General features: G+C 35.0%; 1 protein-coding gene across 1 annotated transcript in view; it reads right to left on the reverse strand.

Annotated features, from left to right (window-relative positions):
• Positions 1-18,793, reverse strand: part of KHDRBS2 (KH RNA binding domain containing, signal transduction associated 2) — a 609,605-nt gene that overhangs the window by 488,345 nt on the left and 102,467 nt on the right. The gene's annotated exons all lie outside the window — the stretch shown is intronic.

Here is an 18,793-nt window from a genome sequence, read left to right on the forward strand (position 1 = left end):
ATCTAATCAAAAAATCAACAAGGAAACAATGGCTTTGAATGACACACTGGACCAGATGGACTTAACAGATATATTCAGAACATTTCATCCTAAAGCAGAAGAATATACATTCTTCTCTAGTGCACATGGAACATTCTCCAGAATAGACCATATACTGGGACACAAATCGGCCCTAAGTAAGTACAAAAAGACCGAGATCATACCATGCATATTTTCAGACCACAATGCTATGAAACTCGAAATCAACCACAAGAAAAAATTTGGAAAGGTAACAAATACTTGGAGACTGAAGAACATCCTACTAAAGAATGAATGGGCTAACCAAAAAGTTAAAGAGGAAATTAAAAAGTATATGGAACACCACACATGAGGCAGCGAAGGCGGTCATAAGGGGAAAATATATAGCAATCCAGGCCTTCCTAAAGAAGGAAGAAAGATCTCAGGTATACAACACAACCTTACGCCTTAAGGAGCTGGAAAAAGAACAGCAAATAAAACACAAAAACAGCAGAAGACAGGAAATACTAAAGATTAGAGTGGAAATTAATGCTATTGAAACCAAAAAAAAAAAAAAAACAGTAGAACAGATCAATGAAACCAGAAGCTGGTTCTTTGAAAGAATTAACAAAAGTAATAAACCACTAGCCAGTCTGATCAAAAAGAAAAAGGAAAGGGCCCAAATAAATAAGGTCAAGAATGAAAGAGGAGAGATCACAACCAACACAACAGAAATAAAAACAATAATAAGAGAATATTATGAGCAATTGTATGCCAATAAAATGGGCAATCTGGAAGAAATGGACAAATTCCTAGAAAAATATACACTACCAAAACTGAAACAGCAAGAAATAGAAATTTGAAGACACCCATAACAAGGAAGGAAATCAAAAATCTGCCAAAAAACAAGAGTCCAGGGCCAGATGGCTTTCCAGGGGAATTCTACCAAACATTCAAGGAAGAGTTAACACCTATTCTCTTGAAACTGTTCCAAAAAATAGAAATGAAAGGAAAACTTCCAAACTCTTTCTATGAAGCCAGCATTACCTTGTTTCCAAAACCAGACAGAGACCCCACTAAAAAGGAGAACTACAGACCAATTTCCCTGATGAACATGGATGCAAAAATACTCAACAAGATATTAGCCAACTGGATCCAACAATACATTTAAAAAATTATTCACCACAACCAAGAGGGATTTCTACCTGGGATGCAGGGCTGGTTCAATATCCACAAGACAATTAACGTGATTCATCTCATCAACAAAAGAAAGGACAAGAACCATATGATCATCTCAATAGATGCAGAAAAAGCATTTGACAAAATACAACATCGTTTCTTGATAAAAACCCTCAAGAAAGTGGGGATAGAAGGAGTATACCTCGAGATCATAAAAGCCATATATGAATGATCCAACACTAATATCATCCTCAGTGGGGAAAAACTGAGATCTTTCCCCCTAAGTTCAGGAACAAGACAGGGATGTCCACTCTCGCCACTGTTATTCAACACAGTATTAGAAGTCTTCACCTCTGCAATCAGACAACACAAAGAATTAAAAGGCATCCAAATCAGCCAGGAAGAGGTCAAACTTTCACTCTTCACAGATGACATGATACTCCATATGGAAAACCCAAAAGATTCCACCAAAAAACTGCTGGAATTGATTCATCAATACAGCAAAGTTGCAGGATGTAAAATCAATGCACAGAAATCGGTTGCATTCCTATTACACCAACAATGAAGCAACAGAAAGAGAAATCAAAGAATCGATCCTATTTACAGTTGCACCAAAACCGATAAAATACCTAGGAATAAATCTAACCAAAGAGGTGAAAAATCTATACGCTGAAAACTATAGAAACCTTATGAAAGAAATTGAAGAAGACACAAAAAAAAATGGAAAAAGATTCCATGCTCCTGGATAGGAAGAACAAATATTGTTAAAATGTTGATACTACCCAAAGCAATCTACATATTCAATGCAATCCCTATCAAAATAACCAGCATTCTTCACAGAGCTAGAACACATAATCCTAAAATTTCTATGGAACCACAAAAAATCCTGAATAGCTAAAGTGACCTTGAAAAAGAAAACCAAAGCAGGAGGCATCACAATCCCAGACTTCAAGCTATACTACAAAGCTGTAACCTTCAAGACAGTATGGTACTGGCATACAACAAATAAATGGAACAGAATAGAGGACCCAGAAATGGACCCACAAACAGATGGCCAACTAATCTTTGACAAAGCAGGAAAGAATATCCAATGGAATCATGACAGTCTCTTCAGCAAGTGGTGCTGGGAAAACTGGACAGCGACATGCAGAAGAATGAACCTGGACCACTCTCTTAGACTATACACAAAAATAAACTCAAAATGGATGAAAGACAGGAAGCCACCAAAATCCTCAAGGAGAAAGCAGGCAAAAACCTCCTTGATCTTGGCTGCAACAACTTCTTATTCAACATGTCTCTGGAAGCAAGGGAAACAAAAGCAAAAATGAACTACTGGGACCTCATCAAAATAAAAAAGCTTCTGCACAGCAAAGGAAACAATCAGCAAAACTAAAAGGCAACCGACAGAATGGCAGAAGATATTTGCAAATGACATATCAGATAAAGGGTTAGTATCCAAAGTCTATAAAGAACTGATCAAACTCAACACCCAAAAAACAAATAGTCCAGTGAAGAAATGGGCAAAAGCCATGAATAGACAGTTCTCCAAAGAAGACATCCAGATGGCCAACCGACACATGAAAAAATGCTCAACATCACCCATCATCAGGGAAATACAAATCAAACCACCATGAGATACCACCTGACACCTGTCAGAATGGCTAACATTAACAACTCAAGCAACAAGAGATGTTGGCGAGGATGCAGAGAAAGAGGATCTCTTTTGCACTGTTGGTGGGAATGCAAGGTGGTGCAGCCACTCTGGAAAACAGTATGGAGGTTGCTCAAAAAAACAAAAATAGAACTACCCTACGACCCAGCAATTACACTACTAGGCATTTATCCACAGGATACAGGTGTGCTGTTTCGAAGGCACACATGCACCCCCATGTTTATAGTAGCACTATCAACAATAGCCAAAGTATGGAAAGTGCCCAAATGTCCAGCAATAGATGAATGGATAAAGAAGATGTGGTATATATATATACAATGGAGTATTACTCGGCATTCAAAAAGAATGAAATCTTGCCATTTGCAACTATGTGGATAGAACTGGAGGGTATCATGCTAAATGAAATTAGTCAGTCATAGAAAGACAAAAATCAGGGGTGCCTGGGTGGCTCAGTCGGTTGGGCATCCGACTTCAGCTCAAGTCACGATCTTGTGGTCCGTGAGTTCGAGCCCCGCATCGGGCTCTGGGCTGATGGCTCAGAGCCTGGAGCCTGTTTCCGATTCTGTGTCTCCCTCTCTCTCTGCCCCTCTCCCATTCATGCTCTGTCTCTCTCTGTCTCAAAAATAAATAAACGTTAAAAAAAATATTTAAAAAAATAGAAAGACAAAAATCATATGACTTCACTCATATGAGGATTTTAAGAGACAAAAAATATCAACATAAGGGATGGAAACAAAAATAATATAAAAACAGGGATGGGGACAAAACATAAGAGACTCATAAATATGGAGAACAAACTGAGGGTTACTGGAGGGGGTGTGGGAAGGGGGATGGGCTAAATGGGTAAGGGGCACTAAGGAATCTACTCCTGAAATCATTGTTGCACTATATGCTAACTAATTTGGATGTAAATTTTAAAAAATAAAAAATAAAAGTAAAAAAAAAAGCAAGACCACATGTCTTTATTTTGTTTAAATTTTGGTTATATAATCACACAAACCTTTGATTTTGGAGGATTAGTCATACCACAAATATACCAAAAGATGGAGACGATTGATAGTAGGATTGAACGGAGAGTGAAACCATTCAAATCATATAAGAAGTATCATGGATATTGGATTTAGGTAGTGGGGAAACATTGAAGGGTCTTAGGCAGGAGAATAACATTATGTAAAAATACTTACTCAAGATCCTTTATGAAGAATGCATCAGAAGGAGGAAGACTGAATTCTGCAAAACATGTCAGAGGCTATAGCAGAAATTTATGGTAGCCTAGAAGAGGAAGGGTTGGCAGTGGTCCTGGAGAAATATAAATGGATTTGAACTGTGCTTAGAAGGTAAGAATGTATAGGCTTTGGTGATTATAAAGTCAAATCAAGAGTCAAAAATGAACTCTTGGCAGTGGATCACTTGGTTCAAAAAAAAATGATACCCAAATTTCTCTCCTTGCAACAAAGGGGATGATGTGCCATCCACTGAAATAGGAATGAAAGAGTAAGAGCAGATTCTATTAAAAAGAGAAGTAATTTGGTTTTGAACTTGCTGAGTTTGAGTGGCCTTAGGCACATTCGGGTGAAGATGTCAACTAAGTTACTGAAAACATCTGGAAATCAAAAAAGATATCAGCTAAAGATTTGGATTTTAAAGCCATTAGCAAATACATGGTTCTGAAGATCATGGCAGGAGGTAGAATTGCCAGGGACTGATTCAGAAGAACATAAGGGACCTGGACCAAGACCATAATCCATATATCTTCTGCCTTGTGTACAGAAGGCCACTAGGTTTGGCTCTCTTCTCAACAATGCCCAGACTAGAAAAATGCATATCATCATCTTATTCAACTTTATCGCTAAGCTATTATTTTTCCTTTAATGTACAAATGCTATTCACATAATCTAAAACTATTTTCCTCTCACATGGTTGTTTTTAGAATGCACAGAATAAGCTATTCCCAGATGTGTCTTCTATAGTTTACAAAAATACAAGAGTTCACATAAATCATTTGCAAGAAGAATGGAAATGGGGGGGGGGGTAAAGTGATAGTTTCTGCATAATCTTTCCATTTTTGTGAAAATTGGAGTGCTCTATCCCACTGGTGTGTGTTGGGGGAAAAATCCCATCATAATTTCAGAGTATATAATGGGCTCACTCCTTTTCTCACATGTGTGAAATATAGTTGCAGCAATTTCTCTGTCTAGTTAGACAACATATTGTCTGGCAGTAGAATTGTGTATGTTAATGTAATGCATTTCCCCATACATTTCCCAGGTTGTAGTCAGAAACAATTCTATCCATACTAGAAAAATAAAAGGTTCTTAGTAATGCCATCGATCCAATTATATTTGATAGCTTAGGTACAGATTCACTGTGTGTAAAGATGCTTTTAATAATTTCAAACCATCTGTGATACAAACATAAAAATGATAAACATGTGAAAAATGTTTCCCAAGTTCCATTAAACTATGTGCTTTTTTGTTGTGTCTTGTACTATATATTTTTTATCAACCAAGAAGTTACATTTTAATAGTCAATTTCATAGAGAATTTTTGAAGACTACATTAAGTCTTACAATAAAACATTTTTTTCACTAATTCAGTAGCTTTAGATTGTACTAAAGCAAGATGGAATAATGGGGATACATGAACAAATGTGGGTAATAAAGCCAACTGCATGGTTAGTGTGAAACTGTAAAATCAAAAATTATTTGAAGGCTTTAAAATTAGATCCCAACAGATAACCGAAACTATCAAAAGTTTTCCTAAACTGTTCTTTCTTAATTTGATGACAATTCAGATGAGCACTGACCACTTCAGAAATTAAACTTTCCTCATTACAACTTTACCTCAAAATATAAATTCTATTTTGGACCTAATGTGAGCATTGTATTTGAATTCCAATAAATAAGAGTACAGAAAGGGAAATACTCTCCTAAGCATTTTGTTAGATTCCATCACTGAAATCATAAAACAAAAAAACTGATATTACTTTTTCTCCAAAAATTTAAACTTGTAGCTTTTTATGACACCATAAAATGAATAATTTTTCCATTAGGCTAAATATAATACCTTACTCTAAAAGAAGAAAATAAAAATGATGTAAGCTAAGCCCATGGGTTATGTCTTTCAATTTCACATTACACAGGCTATCATATAAATGAAACAAAGTTACATTTGGCACAAATGATAATGAAAAATTTTGTGAAGCTTCAATATTTGTTGCTTAGTTTTGGAACTCCCTTAAAGATTTCCAACTAAATGAGACACAGAACATTTCACCCTCCTTTAGTTGGCATATGTAATTAAAAATAAACTAGCAGCAGCATCAATTTATGTCTCTAAGGATATACCTTCAGATAGGAATATAGGAAGTAAACAAAATATACTGTCAGAGTATGTACTCATGTTTTTATACAAAGTGGTATATAACTATGAGTCAAAGAATTAATACGTAAAATTCAGTAATAGCAACAGTTTATATCAACTTCACTTCATAATTTAATATTATATGCACAATATTCAATTTAATGAATACATGACAATTTATGACCATTCACAAACTTCAATTTTCAATTCCAAACATTTGAACAAGGAGGTAGAGACTGTATATGAGAAATGTTTTATAGCTGTATTTAAATAAATAAGGATGAAATTTAGTTTGTAAATAAACATTGTAGATATTCAAGATGATATTTATATGTAAGTTACCTTTTCTTCACTCTTATTTAATTATTAAATGTCTATATGACTTTGAACAATTTGATTATCTATGCCTCAATTTCTTTCTCTATATAGTACATATTCCACAGAGATATTAAGTGGAATAAATCAGGTAATACTATAAATCACAGATAAAATTGTTTGATACATCGTAAATAGTCAACAAATAAAAACTTTTATTATCACCAATTTAATCATTTTCCTCTTTCATTTACTTTATCTCTATTTTTATTAATTTCTTAATGTCTCCCTTTCAGGATATTATAGACCTCTTAGGGAAATAATTCCAATTATCTGTTCTATCACACAGACACAGAACCTGGCACAGAGTAAGGTGCTTCCCCACCAAAAAGAGTGTTATTAAGTGGGAAAAATCACTATACTTAGGGATTGTACTTGTGCAAGCTTACACTGTATGCCGATACTTGCCAAGTATATGCATATATTCTCATCCCAGATGAAACTTCATGGCATATCATTATACTCATGTTGCAGCTGAAAAATGCTGAGGACGAAGGTGTTTATGGAACTTTCCACTGTCACAGCTGAATGAAGGGGGAGCTGTGACTCACACCTAATTAGGTCTATCTGGTCCAAATTTCTATTATTTTCCCTGTATATTATACTGTCTCTTCACAGCTCTCTTTAGCTTCTCAAAAACTCTACATCTTAATATATTCTTACAGATTTCTTTCCAAAAACAGAGAAGAGACCAGAACTAAAAATTAGCAGGTTGCAAAAACCTCCATATAAATTAAAATTTCTCTTTGAGAGAACTTGACAGTAAAATAAACATTCCTCTGATCTTATCCCTCTGCTCCTCTCAGCTCTACATCCCAAATAATACCCTCTCCATTTTTTTCTCATCTGCTTTGTTTTTTCAAACAATGGCCTACTTTTCCTATATTTTTGCCAACTTTTAATGCCTCAGTCTCTTACGTTTAAAAGAAATTGTTAAGGACAATCTGACTTCAGGCTTTTATTTAAACTAACACCAATTCCAAAGCTTCAGGATCCACCCCAGAACAAAGCCATATTAGGACAATTGTTTAAACCTACTATAGGACGTCTTGAGACCCAAGAAAACATCTTTTTAATTTTCACATTTATAAGTCAAATACCAAGTGACTTCCACATAGATCCAATAAATGTCTCCTGAATGAATGAACTGGAATTAATATTCAGAATTATGAAGTGGGGGCCTCATAGGCTCTTTTGTAAAAGGTCAAATGGTGTTCAATATACTGCACTTACTAAAAATGGATAATTAAATAATAAAATTATAACATGATGTTCAAAAATGACTTGAAAGTAATTTGAGTTAACCTTTAACTTCATTTTAATTAGAAAATTTGGTTAAGTAAAGTAACCGATTATCTGGGCATTAGAATTGAGTAAAATTTTCACTGTAATTGCTTTCTTCTTGTACTTGGGTTGTCTGGAAAGATTACAGCAGCACTGGGATTTTGGTGAAGACAGCAACACTGGGGTTTCTTTTGGAAATCTGTGCTGTCACTGCTACAAGTATGATAGGTCCCCTGAAAATTCTGTAAGAGGCAATAGGTGAGAATAGGGAAATCCTTGCTCTGAGTCTGTTCTATAGTAACTGTTTTTCCTCCATCAAGAGTGTCTTAGAAAAGAAGCTATGTAGTTCTTCTACATTCATTCATTCAGCAATTATTTATAAACCATCTAACCATGTGCTAGGCATTGTTCTATGTGATTGGGATACATAATTGATCCAGAAAGAGATGGAGACTTGACATTTTGCAGTTTACATACTACTGTGGAGAAACCATAAAAATAACAAAGAAGTAAATCACAAAGTACGTTAGAAGGTGATACTTGCTACGGAAAAAAAAAAAAAAAAAAGAAAACTAGAGAAGGGTAAATGGACTGTGATTACTTGCATAGTGACAGATGAAGGCACTTGTAGAAGCAAAGAGGTTAAGAGGCCATCAGATTAATCCAGGTAAGAGAAGATGATGGCTTAGGCCAAGGTAGTTAACAGTGGAGGTGGTGAGAGCTATTTGAGCCTTGATGTATTTTGAAGATAAGACTACCACATATTTGCCTGGCAAGTTGTTTCTCTCATATGTGGGAGAAAGAAAGGAGTCAAGGAAGAGTCCACAATTCCTGATTTGACCAAATAAAAGGATGGTATTGCCAACCAGTGAGACAGACGCGTGGGGTGAGAGGAATATCAATTGAATATGACATGTCTAGACCTCCATGTAGTGAGGTCAAGTAGGTCCCTCCATATCTAAGTCTTGCAGAGAGGTTTTGGCTGGATCATTAGTTTATATGGTCTATAAAGCCATGTCACAGGTGGGATGATGAAGGAAGTGTGAATGTACATAGAGACGAGCACTGTGGATAATCCCCAGGAAACTCCAACATTAAGTTGTGTAAGAGGAGAAACCAGAAGAGGAGGCTGAGAAATGGAACCAGTTTTTAACAGGAGATAAAAATAAATTGTGGTGTTTAGAAGCCAAATGAAGACAATGTATCAAGGATACTTCAATTAAGACCATGGTTCAAGTGTGAAGTGAGTTTTTCAGTGATGCAAAAGGCAGAACCAGGACCAATGGCAACTTATAAGGATAAAGATGTATTTGAATGAGAAAAAAATTCAAAAACAACGTCTATTCATTATTAGATCCAGCTGTTTTATAATACAGTGAACTTTGTTTCTAATCACTGGAGGTATTCATAGACAGGCTGATGAGTATCAGAGATATTCTGGAAATGATTCCTAATTGGGTAGAAGATTAGACCATACGACCTATGAGATACACTCCAACTAATGAGTCTATTATTTCTGCCTCACTTAACACCAGAGGAGAAATACATCTGCTTTTCCATCTGTGGGTCTTTGCAATCTAAGCAATCTGTGTCCAGAGTTGTCTCATTGCCTCTTGACAGAAAAAGAAAATGAATCATAACTACGCTTCAATGCAAAGAGACGCGTTGGTACAAACATACCTGAATTTCAATGTTAACACTACTACTAAATCGTCTGGCTTTAGGAAAACTCCTTAAATATTTTTAAACCTTAGTCTCTTCTTCAGAACTCTCACAGTATTCTTGAAGGAATGAAACAGTTCACTGTGCTTTGTTCAGTGTTTGATACACCCTAGGTTCTGACAAAAACCTTAATTCTTTAAGTGGGAGGTCCCAGATTTAAGGGTTATTTTGATGTTCTAAAGTTAGCTGTTCCTCTAACATTGAGTTTTAGAATACACTCTTCATTTAAGCAGTATACTTACTGATAAACCAGAAAAAGAAGTGTATGGTGTCTTCATTAAGACAGTTTTATTTGGTTTTGAAGTTCATAATAAATTTTGAGGAGTCATGTTTGGAGTCAACTTTTCTACTGTATGTTTTACGATGTCGTTTACTTACATTATTGTAATTGAAACACATATTCCAAGGAGGTAAAGACAAGAAGCTCTGAAATTAGAGTGGCTGGATATAAATCCTGAATTTGTAATTTCCTAGTAATGTGATTTTGGCAAATGAGCCCCTCTGAGACTCAGTTTCCTTATCCATAAAATAGGAAGGAAGGAATTATTAGAATTTTTTGTGAAAATGAAATGAGTTAATATATATGTAAACTACAAAATAAAGTGTCTGATTTATAAAAAACAATAATCCTTATTTTTTCTTATTTGTTCCTCTATTCTAGGAAAAAATTCTAAACAGCACTGTTTCTATTTTAAATTTTTCATTAGCCCAAAAATTTTTAATTTTTTTGTTAATTTTTGAGAGATAGAGAGAGAGAGAGGGTGACAGAGAGACAGAGAGAGAGAGAGAGAGAGAGAGAGAATGAGAGCACAATGGGGGAGGGGCAGAGAGACAGGGAGACACAGAGTCAGAAGCAGGCTCCAGGCTCTGAACTGTCAGCACCGAGCCTGATACGGGTCTTGAACCCATGAACCGTGAGATCATGACCTGAGCCGAAGTTGGAGACTTAACCTACTAAGCCACCCAGGCACCCAAACTATTTTTAACATACCTTTATTATTAGGAAGATAACATGTTAATAGTAACTAATTCAAACAGCACAAAGAGCCTACAATAAAAAAAGGGCCTTCTTCCTTACTTATAATCTATCATCTTATACATATACTATATATATATTTAAACTTGTATGTGTATATATATATATAAACATAAGTGGATTCTTTCTATACTCAAGAGGAACAAACTATAATATTTTATGCTTTCACTTAACATTACATATGTGTGCAAATATGTAATTCTTAAATAAATTGTTAGATATCCAACTGTTTTCAAAAGTCTGTGCCTTTGTGATTTTCATTGACTTTGCAAAATTGCTCCCCCAAATCTCAGTGCTCTGAGCAACAGGTTATGGAGTGTATTTTTCCCCATACCCTAATATTATCTTTGGTTATAATCAAACTTCTCAGTCAGTCTGATAGAAAACAGGCATTTCAAATTCATCTGACTTGATTTTTCTAATAAGTAAGGTTCAGGACTTTTTTCTATTTGCTTTAAATAGTACATGTGTCAGTATCATTAATTTCTTGTCCAATAGAAAAATTGAGCCCCTTACATATAAAGAAAATGCACTCTCTGTTATGTGTTTCAAATATTTCTCAAATAGTCATACCAGTTCGGCATTTTATTGTGACCTTTAATTCTGGTAATCATCATTACATTCTTCCCTGTACAGAAGTTTTAGTTTTATGTTACAAAATATTTTAATTGTTTACTTACGGCTTTAGTATTTTCCATTTCTTTTTGAAAAGCTTTACCTCAATTAAATGTTAGGAAATAAATTTCCCATAATATATTCTACTTTTTTATTGCATTTAATCTTAGGCCAGTTGAGATTTATGTTGGTGTAAAAGATGAGTTAGGGATTTAGTCTTACTTTTCCCTTGCCCCTAAATGCCTCACTAGTTATTTTTCCAACATTTATTGAGAAAGGATTTCTTCACTCTGATTACACATTATACATACATTATAGAATATATGTCTATGTTTATTTCACAAGGAATGGGAAATCTATGTCATCAAATGATTGATGCTAAAATTCAGTAAATTTTTAAAAGTATGTTTCAGTACTAAACCAGTCTTGCATCCCTGAAATAAAACACATTTGGGTGTAATTTATTTTGCTTGTAATGTGCCATTTAAATGCATTTGCTAGTATTTTTATAACATCATTTTTATTGTGATAAAATAGATATAAAATTTACTATTTTAATTATTTTTTAAGTTTATTTCTTTTGAAAGACAGAGAGCAGAGGTATGCACAAGTTGGGGAGAAGCAGAGAGAGAGAGGGAGAGAGAATCCCAGCAGGTTCTGCCCTGTCAGTGTAGAGCCCGACTCACGACCTGAGTCAAAATCAAGAGTCAGAGGCTTACTCACTGAGCTACCGAGGTGACCTAGTTTAACCTATTTTTAAATGTGCAATTCAGTGACTCTAAGTACATTCATGATGTTGTGCAATCATCACCACACCCATTTCCAGAACTTTTCATCATGCTAAAGACAAATTTTATATCCATTAAACATTTTACCTCTCCACAGCCCCTGGTAACCTCTATTTCACTTTCTGTGTCTGAATTTGCCAGTTCTGAGTACCTCATATAAGTGAAATTATACAATATTTGTCGTTTTGTGTCTGACTTATTTTACTTAACATGCTGCCAATGTTCATCCATTTGTAACATGTAGCTCAATTTCATTGCTGTTTAAGGCTGAATAATATTGTTATGTATGTATATTTATACACACATATACACACACACACACACATATATATATATATATATATATATACACACATTTGGTTTTTGATTTTTCTGTTGAGGATATTTGGGTTATTTCTACTTTCTGGCTATTGTGAATAATGATGATATGAACACAGGTACACAACATTTGGTAATAATTTAAAGCTCTTGCATTGATATTCATAACTGAATTCTTACAACGTTTTATTTTTTCTGATATCCTTGTGAAAGCTATATATTTTTAAGAACACTTCTTATAACATGGTAGACATGTAAATGTGTTACATAAATTTACCAATCACTTAAATCTGAAAAAGCCAAAAAAAGTCACAATTTTTCTACATCGATCTAAATTTCTTTCAAAATTTGGTTATAGTCAGGTTCTAACTTAGTATTACAAGTAACAGTAATCCCTTATCTAGATGTTTGGTTGTTAATTTTTAATTCCTGTATCCTTTCCAAAGAAAGTGTGCTTTTCTGCTAATCTTAACATATACAGTGCTTGAATTTATATCAAATTCACTTGCTTCTATATCTCAATAAGTCCTTCAAGGTCAGTAATAATATGGGAATCCATTTGATTGGTAATGTACTGTCCCTTAATTTTAAGTTGTCTTTCTTCTCTAGTCTCTTAAAGATCTATTTATGTAAGAAGCCACATCTACTGCAACAACAGAAGAAATGACAGAAAAACCATCTGTATTCTAATGGGTGCAAAGAAACTTACTCAAGGCTCACTGACTTAAATAAATGAACAAATAAGCAAATTAAGAATGGCAAGATTACAGAAGGGAATATGAGGTGGATGATCTTTTCACCCTCAAGGAACCCTTGAGTTGGGATACAGGTTTGGACACATTTCAAAAGGCACTTGCATTGTAATGATCCTTTTGAAGTAGTTTTCAGTTTTCCATTTGAAGGTAAATGTGAAATAACCTGGCAGAAAGGAAACAAGAAATTAAAACAGACTTACTATTCTCTAAGAGATCTAGATATAGTAAAGAAAGATTATTTCAAGGACAAATTTTGTGAGGTTGTGCTGAGCCCATAAAAAAAGGATGTGGTGAGAAGCACATAATTCAGGATTAGGAAGACACAGGTGTTGCACAGAGACAAAAAATATTTTAAGTACTAAATAGAAAATAATATTTAAACACATGGGAAAGGGGTGCCTGGGTGGCTCAGTCGGTTAAGCATCCGACTCTTGATTCAACTCAGGTCATGATATCACGGTCCATGAGTTCAAAACCCATATCAGGCTCCATGATGACAGTGCAGAGCCTGCCTGGGATTCTCTCTCTCCCTCTCTCTCTGCCCCTCCCCCACTTGCTCTCTCTCAAAATAAATAAATTTTGGGTTTTTTCCAATGTTTATTTATTTTTGAGAGAGAGACAGAGACAGAGACAGAGTGTGAGAGGGGGAGGAGAAGTGAGAGAGGGAGACACAGAATCCGAAGCAGGCTCCAGGCTCTGAGCTGTCATCACAGAGCCCAATGGAGGGCATGAACTCATAGACCTGAGCCAAAGTCAGACTGAGCTTAACCGACTGAGCTATCCAGGCGCCCAAAAATACATAAACTTTAAAAAACACATACATACATGCACAGGATAGGCATCAGTTAAAAGGTCATTGGAAAAGACAAGGACAAGACATAACATCACTGCAAATTTCTAAATTTTGCTAGAAAACAGTTATTTCACGGGCCATTCTACTAGAGAGAATGCAGTCCATAGCATTTTGGAATTTTTTTTTCTTATAGAAAATGTGAATCTGAGTGTCATGTTATTTTCCAATTGAGATTTACATTCACAGGTGAGAGACTAGGAAACTGATATGAGTGAAATTGAAATCACAAAGCTCGATCAATCCTCTCTTCCCTTTCCTTTAGAAAAGCAAAAAGCAACACTATGCAGTAGTCTCTGTCTGGTAAAGATAAAACAGGTTTAGGATGTAAGCTTCTGAATGGCTTTTAGAAAACCACATTGCTTAGAGAAATAGAGAGGTGTTTCCAAGATCGTAGGTGGTGATACTGGCTTTGAAATACAGTCCTAGCTTCCACAGTTAGTAACCCTGGGTCTCTACTACTTATTCTTAAATGATCTGATGATTACTTATAAAGTTAGAAAGATAACACTCATCAAGAATTTGGATTTGGGTTTTTGTAGTTTGGGGTATAAAGAAAGAAACAAGTTCTGTGAGAAGACACACCAGGTTTCAGAGACTAGTTCCAGACAGGCACAAAAGCAGTCCCTCTCTCTGGGACTGGACAGAGTAAGATGAACTAGAGGGCAAGTGTGGTGCTTCTGAACATAGGTTGGAACTTTAATTTTCTGCATTAATCTACATAAGGAATTGATTTGAAAAGCAGTTCTGGGGAACGTGGCCATGTTTGATCTTAAAAGGGGCCAAATTTGGGGCCGATTTACACTCCTGGTGATCTACAGCTTTAAAAAGTTGGCAGTAGCTCAAGTTGAGAACTAAAAAGTGGGCCTTGAGGCAAATTTAATTGAAGGAAAGGTCTGATGCATTTCAGAGGATTCTGAAGGCAACATCAAAAGATATTTTTAAAAGGCGTCGAGAGGTTGGATTGCCCAGGTGGCCAAACAGGTGTAGTTGCAAAAGCAAGGAGTAGATCCCCCACAAGTGGAGGCCGCCTTCCCATCCTCTCATGTGCTCTCAATTTGTCTACGCTTGTGATAGACGGTCCTTTTGCATGTCTAGCAGTAACAAAGCAGAATACAGACTTAGCCACTTATATGTATCTTTGTTCCTTAGGTCCTGTAAGAAACCTGCTTATTGAGAACCAAGAAATCATGGCATTTTTCTCATTCTTCCAAGGATGAATACTGCCTTCGTTAATATAAAGTTTATAGCCCAAGCTATGGTTCTATTCTTTTCTTGTACATGTAATAGCTTGGCAAGTCAATACTAAATCATATTGCAATCTTTGAAGACATTTTAAGCAGCAACCAAAACTCAATCCACATTTTTTCAACACAATAAACAACTGGATATGAGAAGGCACGGTCAAGTTTATGTGTGCAATGTTCACAGACAACAGTAATGAGTTATGACCACTGCTTTCCTGATAGAGACTGTAAAACGATTCTGATTATAATATGCGTACCTGTTGGAGATGTTAAAATTTAAAAAAACAAATGCATATTGGACTATGAAATACAGTATGTGTGGATTTAAGGAGAAAGAGCTCATGTTAAGGATGGTGAGTTTTCTGCATGAATCTCTCCAGGCCTTCTGCATGAATTGCTTAAGATGACAGAGAAACACACTGCCACATAATACCTCCTTGAAGACTTGACTATCAAGAAATAATTACACTGATTCTGAAACATCTGTAAATGCAAACAATCAATGTGCAAAGCCTATCTCTTTGCTAATCTTGTTACAAACAGAAATATTGAAAACAAATAAGAAAAGCTGTTCATTATAATAATTTGGTAATGTGACATATTTTCGCAAATTAAGTGATTAAACATAAAGCACTAGAGCTAGATAAAATCATTCTTAATGTGTTTGAACAGCATTCTTATATTTTCTATAATTCAAAATCTTAAACTTCTTTCAATCTCTTGTATTACTCAAATAAGTCAGCAACTTGAAACTGGAGACTAATTGAAATAAAATCTATCCAAAAAAGGTCATGTCTTAAAGTCAGGATAAGGCCATTTCCTCAAGAATTCCCATAGTTATTTAATGCCCTTTGTTGGAGAGGGCTGTGTCATCAATACACTAATTACCAGTTCAAACAGACAGCAGGCATCAAGTGGAGAGATGGCCCTGAGAGAAGTCATGAAAAGTAAGTCTTTCTCCAATGTACCCCCCGAGGGATAAATCACTTTTTGTTATAAAAGATTAAACTTTAAACCCATAAATATGACTGTGTTCTGCTCAACAGTTCATAGTATACACCACACACACCACACATTTTACAGCCCCAAATGTACATCAAATATGGCTCAAGTCTAGTGACTGTAATCTCAACCCCACTGATATTTTTGTGAGAGGTAGGCAATAATCACTCAGCAGGAGAGAATCACCACTTTTGAAACAAACACAGCTTTCAAAAAGTTGGTTTTAATCTATTATAGTATAAAAGCAAACAACAGCAAATGTAGGTCAACTTGATAGATGATTCTGTTCTGTTTCTCAGTACCTTTTTCTGTAAAAGGGCTCTTAAGAGTTCTCTCATTGTGATAACGGGGTGTATGAAATGCACGTCCCTTTAAAAATAATTTAAAGTGGTTTAGCATTCTATTCATCAATTAAAAATGGTAAGTTTTCTAAGGCATAAGTTGTTATTTGATAATATTCCATAAAACCACTAACTTTAGGAGCTCTCATTCTTCACATTCTTCCATTCCTTTCACATGAACAAGTAATACAAAAATGTGAGCAGGGGCTCAGGTGGTGGCTCAGGTGGCTGAGCGTCCCACTGGTTCAGGTCATGATCGTAAGGTTTGTGAGTTCAAGCCCTACATGGGCTCTCTGCTGTCAGCACAGAGCCTGCTTTGGATCCTCTTTCCCCCCCCCCCCTCTCTGCCCCTCCCCTGCTCATGCTCTCTCTCTCTCAAAACTAAATAAACAAAACAACAACAAAAAATGTGAGCATATCAGTCAAGTTAAAAATGTAATGACTCACAAAAAGTGAAGAAACTAAAACAACCTCTAGGTATCTCCATCTGCAACAAAGATATGTCTTGAACTGATTCATAATTTCCCAATTACCTCATCTGCAAGATAAAAGTTTTGTATAGTCTGTGATTTTGAAGATTAGTTCCGGCTTAACCATTTTGTGATTCTAAAAATTCTAGGAGATACATGAATTTGCTGGTGAGATATGGTCTGTTTCAATACAAATAAGCAGTTTTGTTATTTGAATATCTTCCTATAAATCATGAAATTAAATCACACACAAAAATTAGACACTATACAGTATTCTTGTTTCAATATTTACCATTATGCATCAAATATAGACTATTGCAGTATTCAGTATAAAATCACTCATACTGGGGTTCCTGGATGGTTCAGTTGGTTAAGGGTCTGACTCTTGATTTCGGCTCAGTTCATGATCTCACAGTTCATGGGATGGAGCCCCACACCAGGTTCAGTACTGTCAGCAGGAAGCCTGCATGGGATTCTCTTCCTCTCCCTCTCTCTCTGACCCTCCCCCACTGGCTCACACATGCACGCACACACTCTGTCTCTCAAAATAAATAAATAAAAACTTAAAAAAAAATCACTCATATTGCCATTTGAAGAACCACCATAATTTGAAAAGCCTTTCACACCTTCCCAACCTGATTTGGTCAGAGATATATAGCTACGTTTTACTGAGAAGGAGATACTGAGTCTGTCACTGGCTTTCCCATATCCAGCAAACAGACAAGTGTTATTCTGAGAAACAGGATCAAGTTATATAATAGTTAAATATATGATATAAAGAACTGATCTTGTACTTCAAAATAGGTTAATTAATCAAATTCCTTTAAAAAAGACATTCTTAATACCCATATTTCTACCATATTTCATTACTAAGTAAACATATTCATGCACATTTTGCAACCCAATTTAATATTCATAAAACATGATTATGAAATAAATCTAATAAAACTTAAGTGTAAAATATATATCTATTGAACGCACCTTTCCTGTAATAGAGTAAGTCTAGCTAAAACAAAAATAAAAACAAAACACAAAAACCAAAAACTAGTATGCCCAAAAACCTCACCTGAAAGTTAAATTTTATGGTTTGGTGGGCTACAACAGTTTATTCCTGTTTGAAACAATTATAAACACAGTATTGTACTTAATTATACTTATTAAAATTTATATTAGAAGATAATTGGTAAACTAGAGCACTTATTTCTGTAATCTTTACTATTAGGATAATTACACGGTCATTGTTTACGATTCACTCTTCAGAAAGTAAATTACCATCTAATCTGAGTTTCCATTGTTTGATATGTAATTTATTAAAAAAGAGAAAAGAAAAGAAAAGAAAAGAAAAGAAAAGAAAAGAAAAGAAAAGAAAAGAAAAGAAACTCCTTTTACCCACTAGAATTTATGAATATAAGTGATGAAACCATGCCACTGAATGCTCTATCTTATAATCATGATTCTGGTGATGCAAACGTCATATGATATGAAAATGTCTAGTGAAAAATTACTCTCAAGAGAGCAGTATCATAATTATTTTTATAAATAAACCCTGACTACAGAAGACTACAGGTTATAATCTAAGTGTCTAATAAAGACTAGATTGCTTTCCTGCATATAATAATTTCCTGTGGATTGGCTAATGCTGTATATTTAGTTTCATTAATTCTACTCTTTATTACAATAGGAATATGCGCTGTAACATGAACCAAAACATAATCAAGTGAGCGCGCATATTTGGACAAATTGTTGAACCATTTACATGTTAAATGAATGATTAAAATAC

Source organism: Prionailurus bengalensis, chromosome B2, assembly GCF_016509475.1.
Source record: "Prionailurus bengalensis isolate Pbe53 chromosome B2, Fcat_Pben_1.1_paternal_pri, whole genome shotgun sequence".
NCBI classification, from domain to species: domain Eukaryota; kingdom Metazoa; phylum Chordata; class Mammalia; order Carnivora; family Felidae; genus Prionailurus; species Prionailurus bengalensis.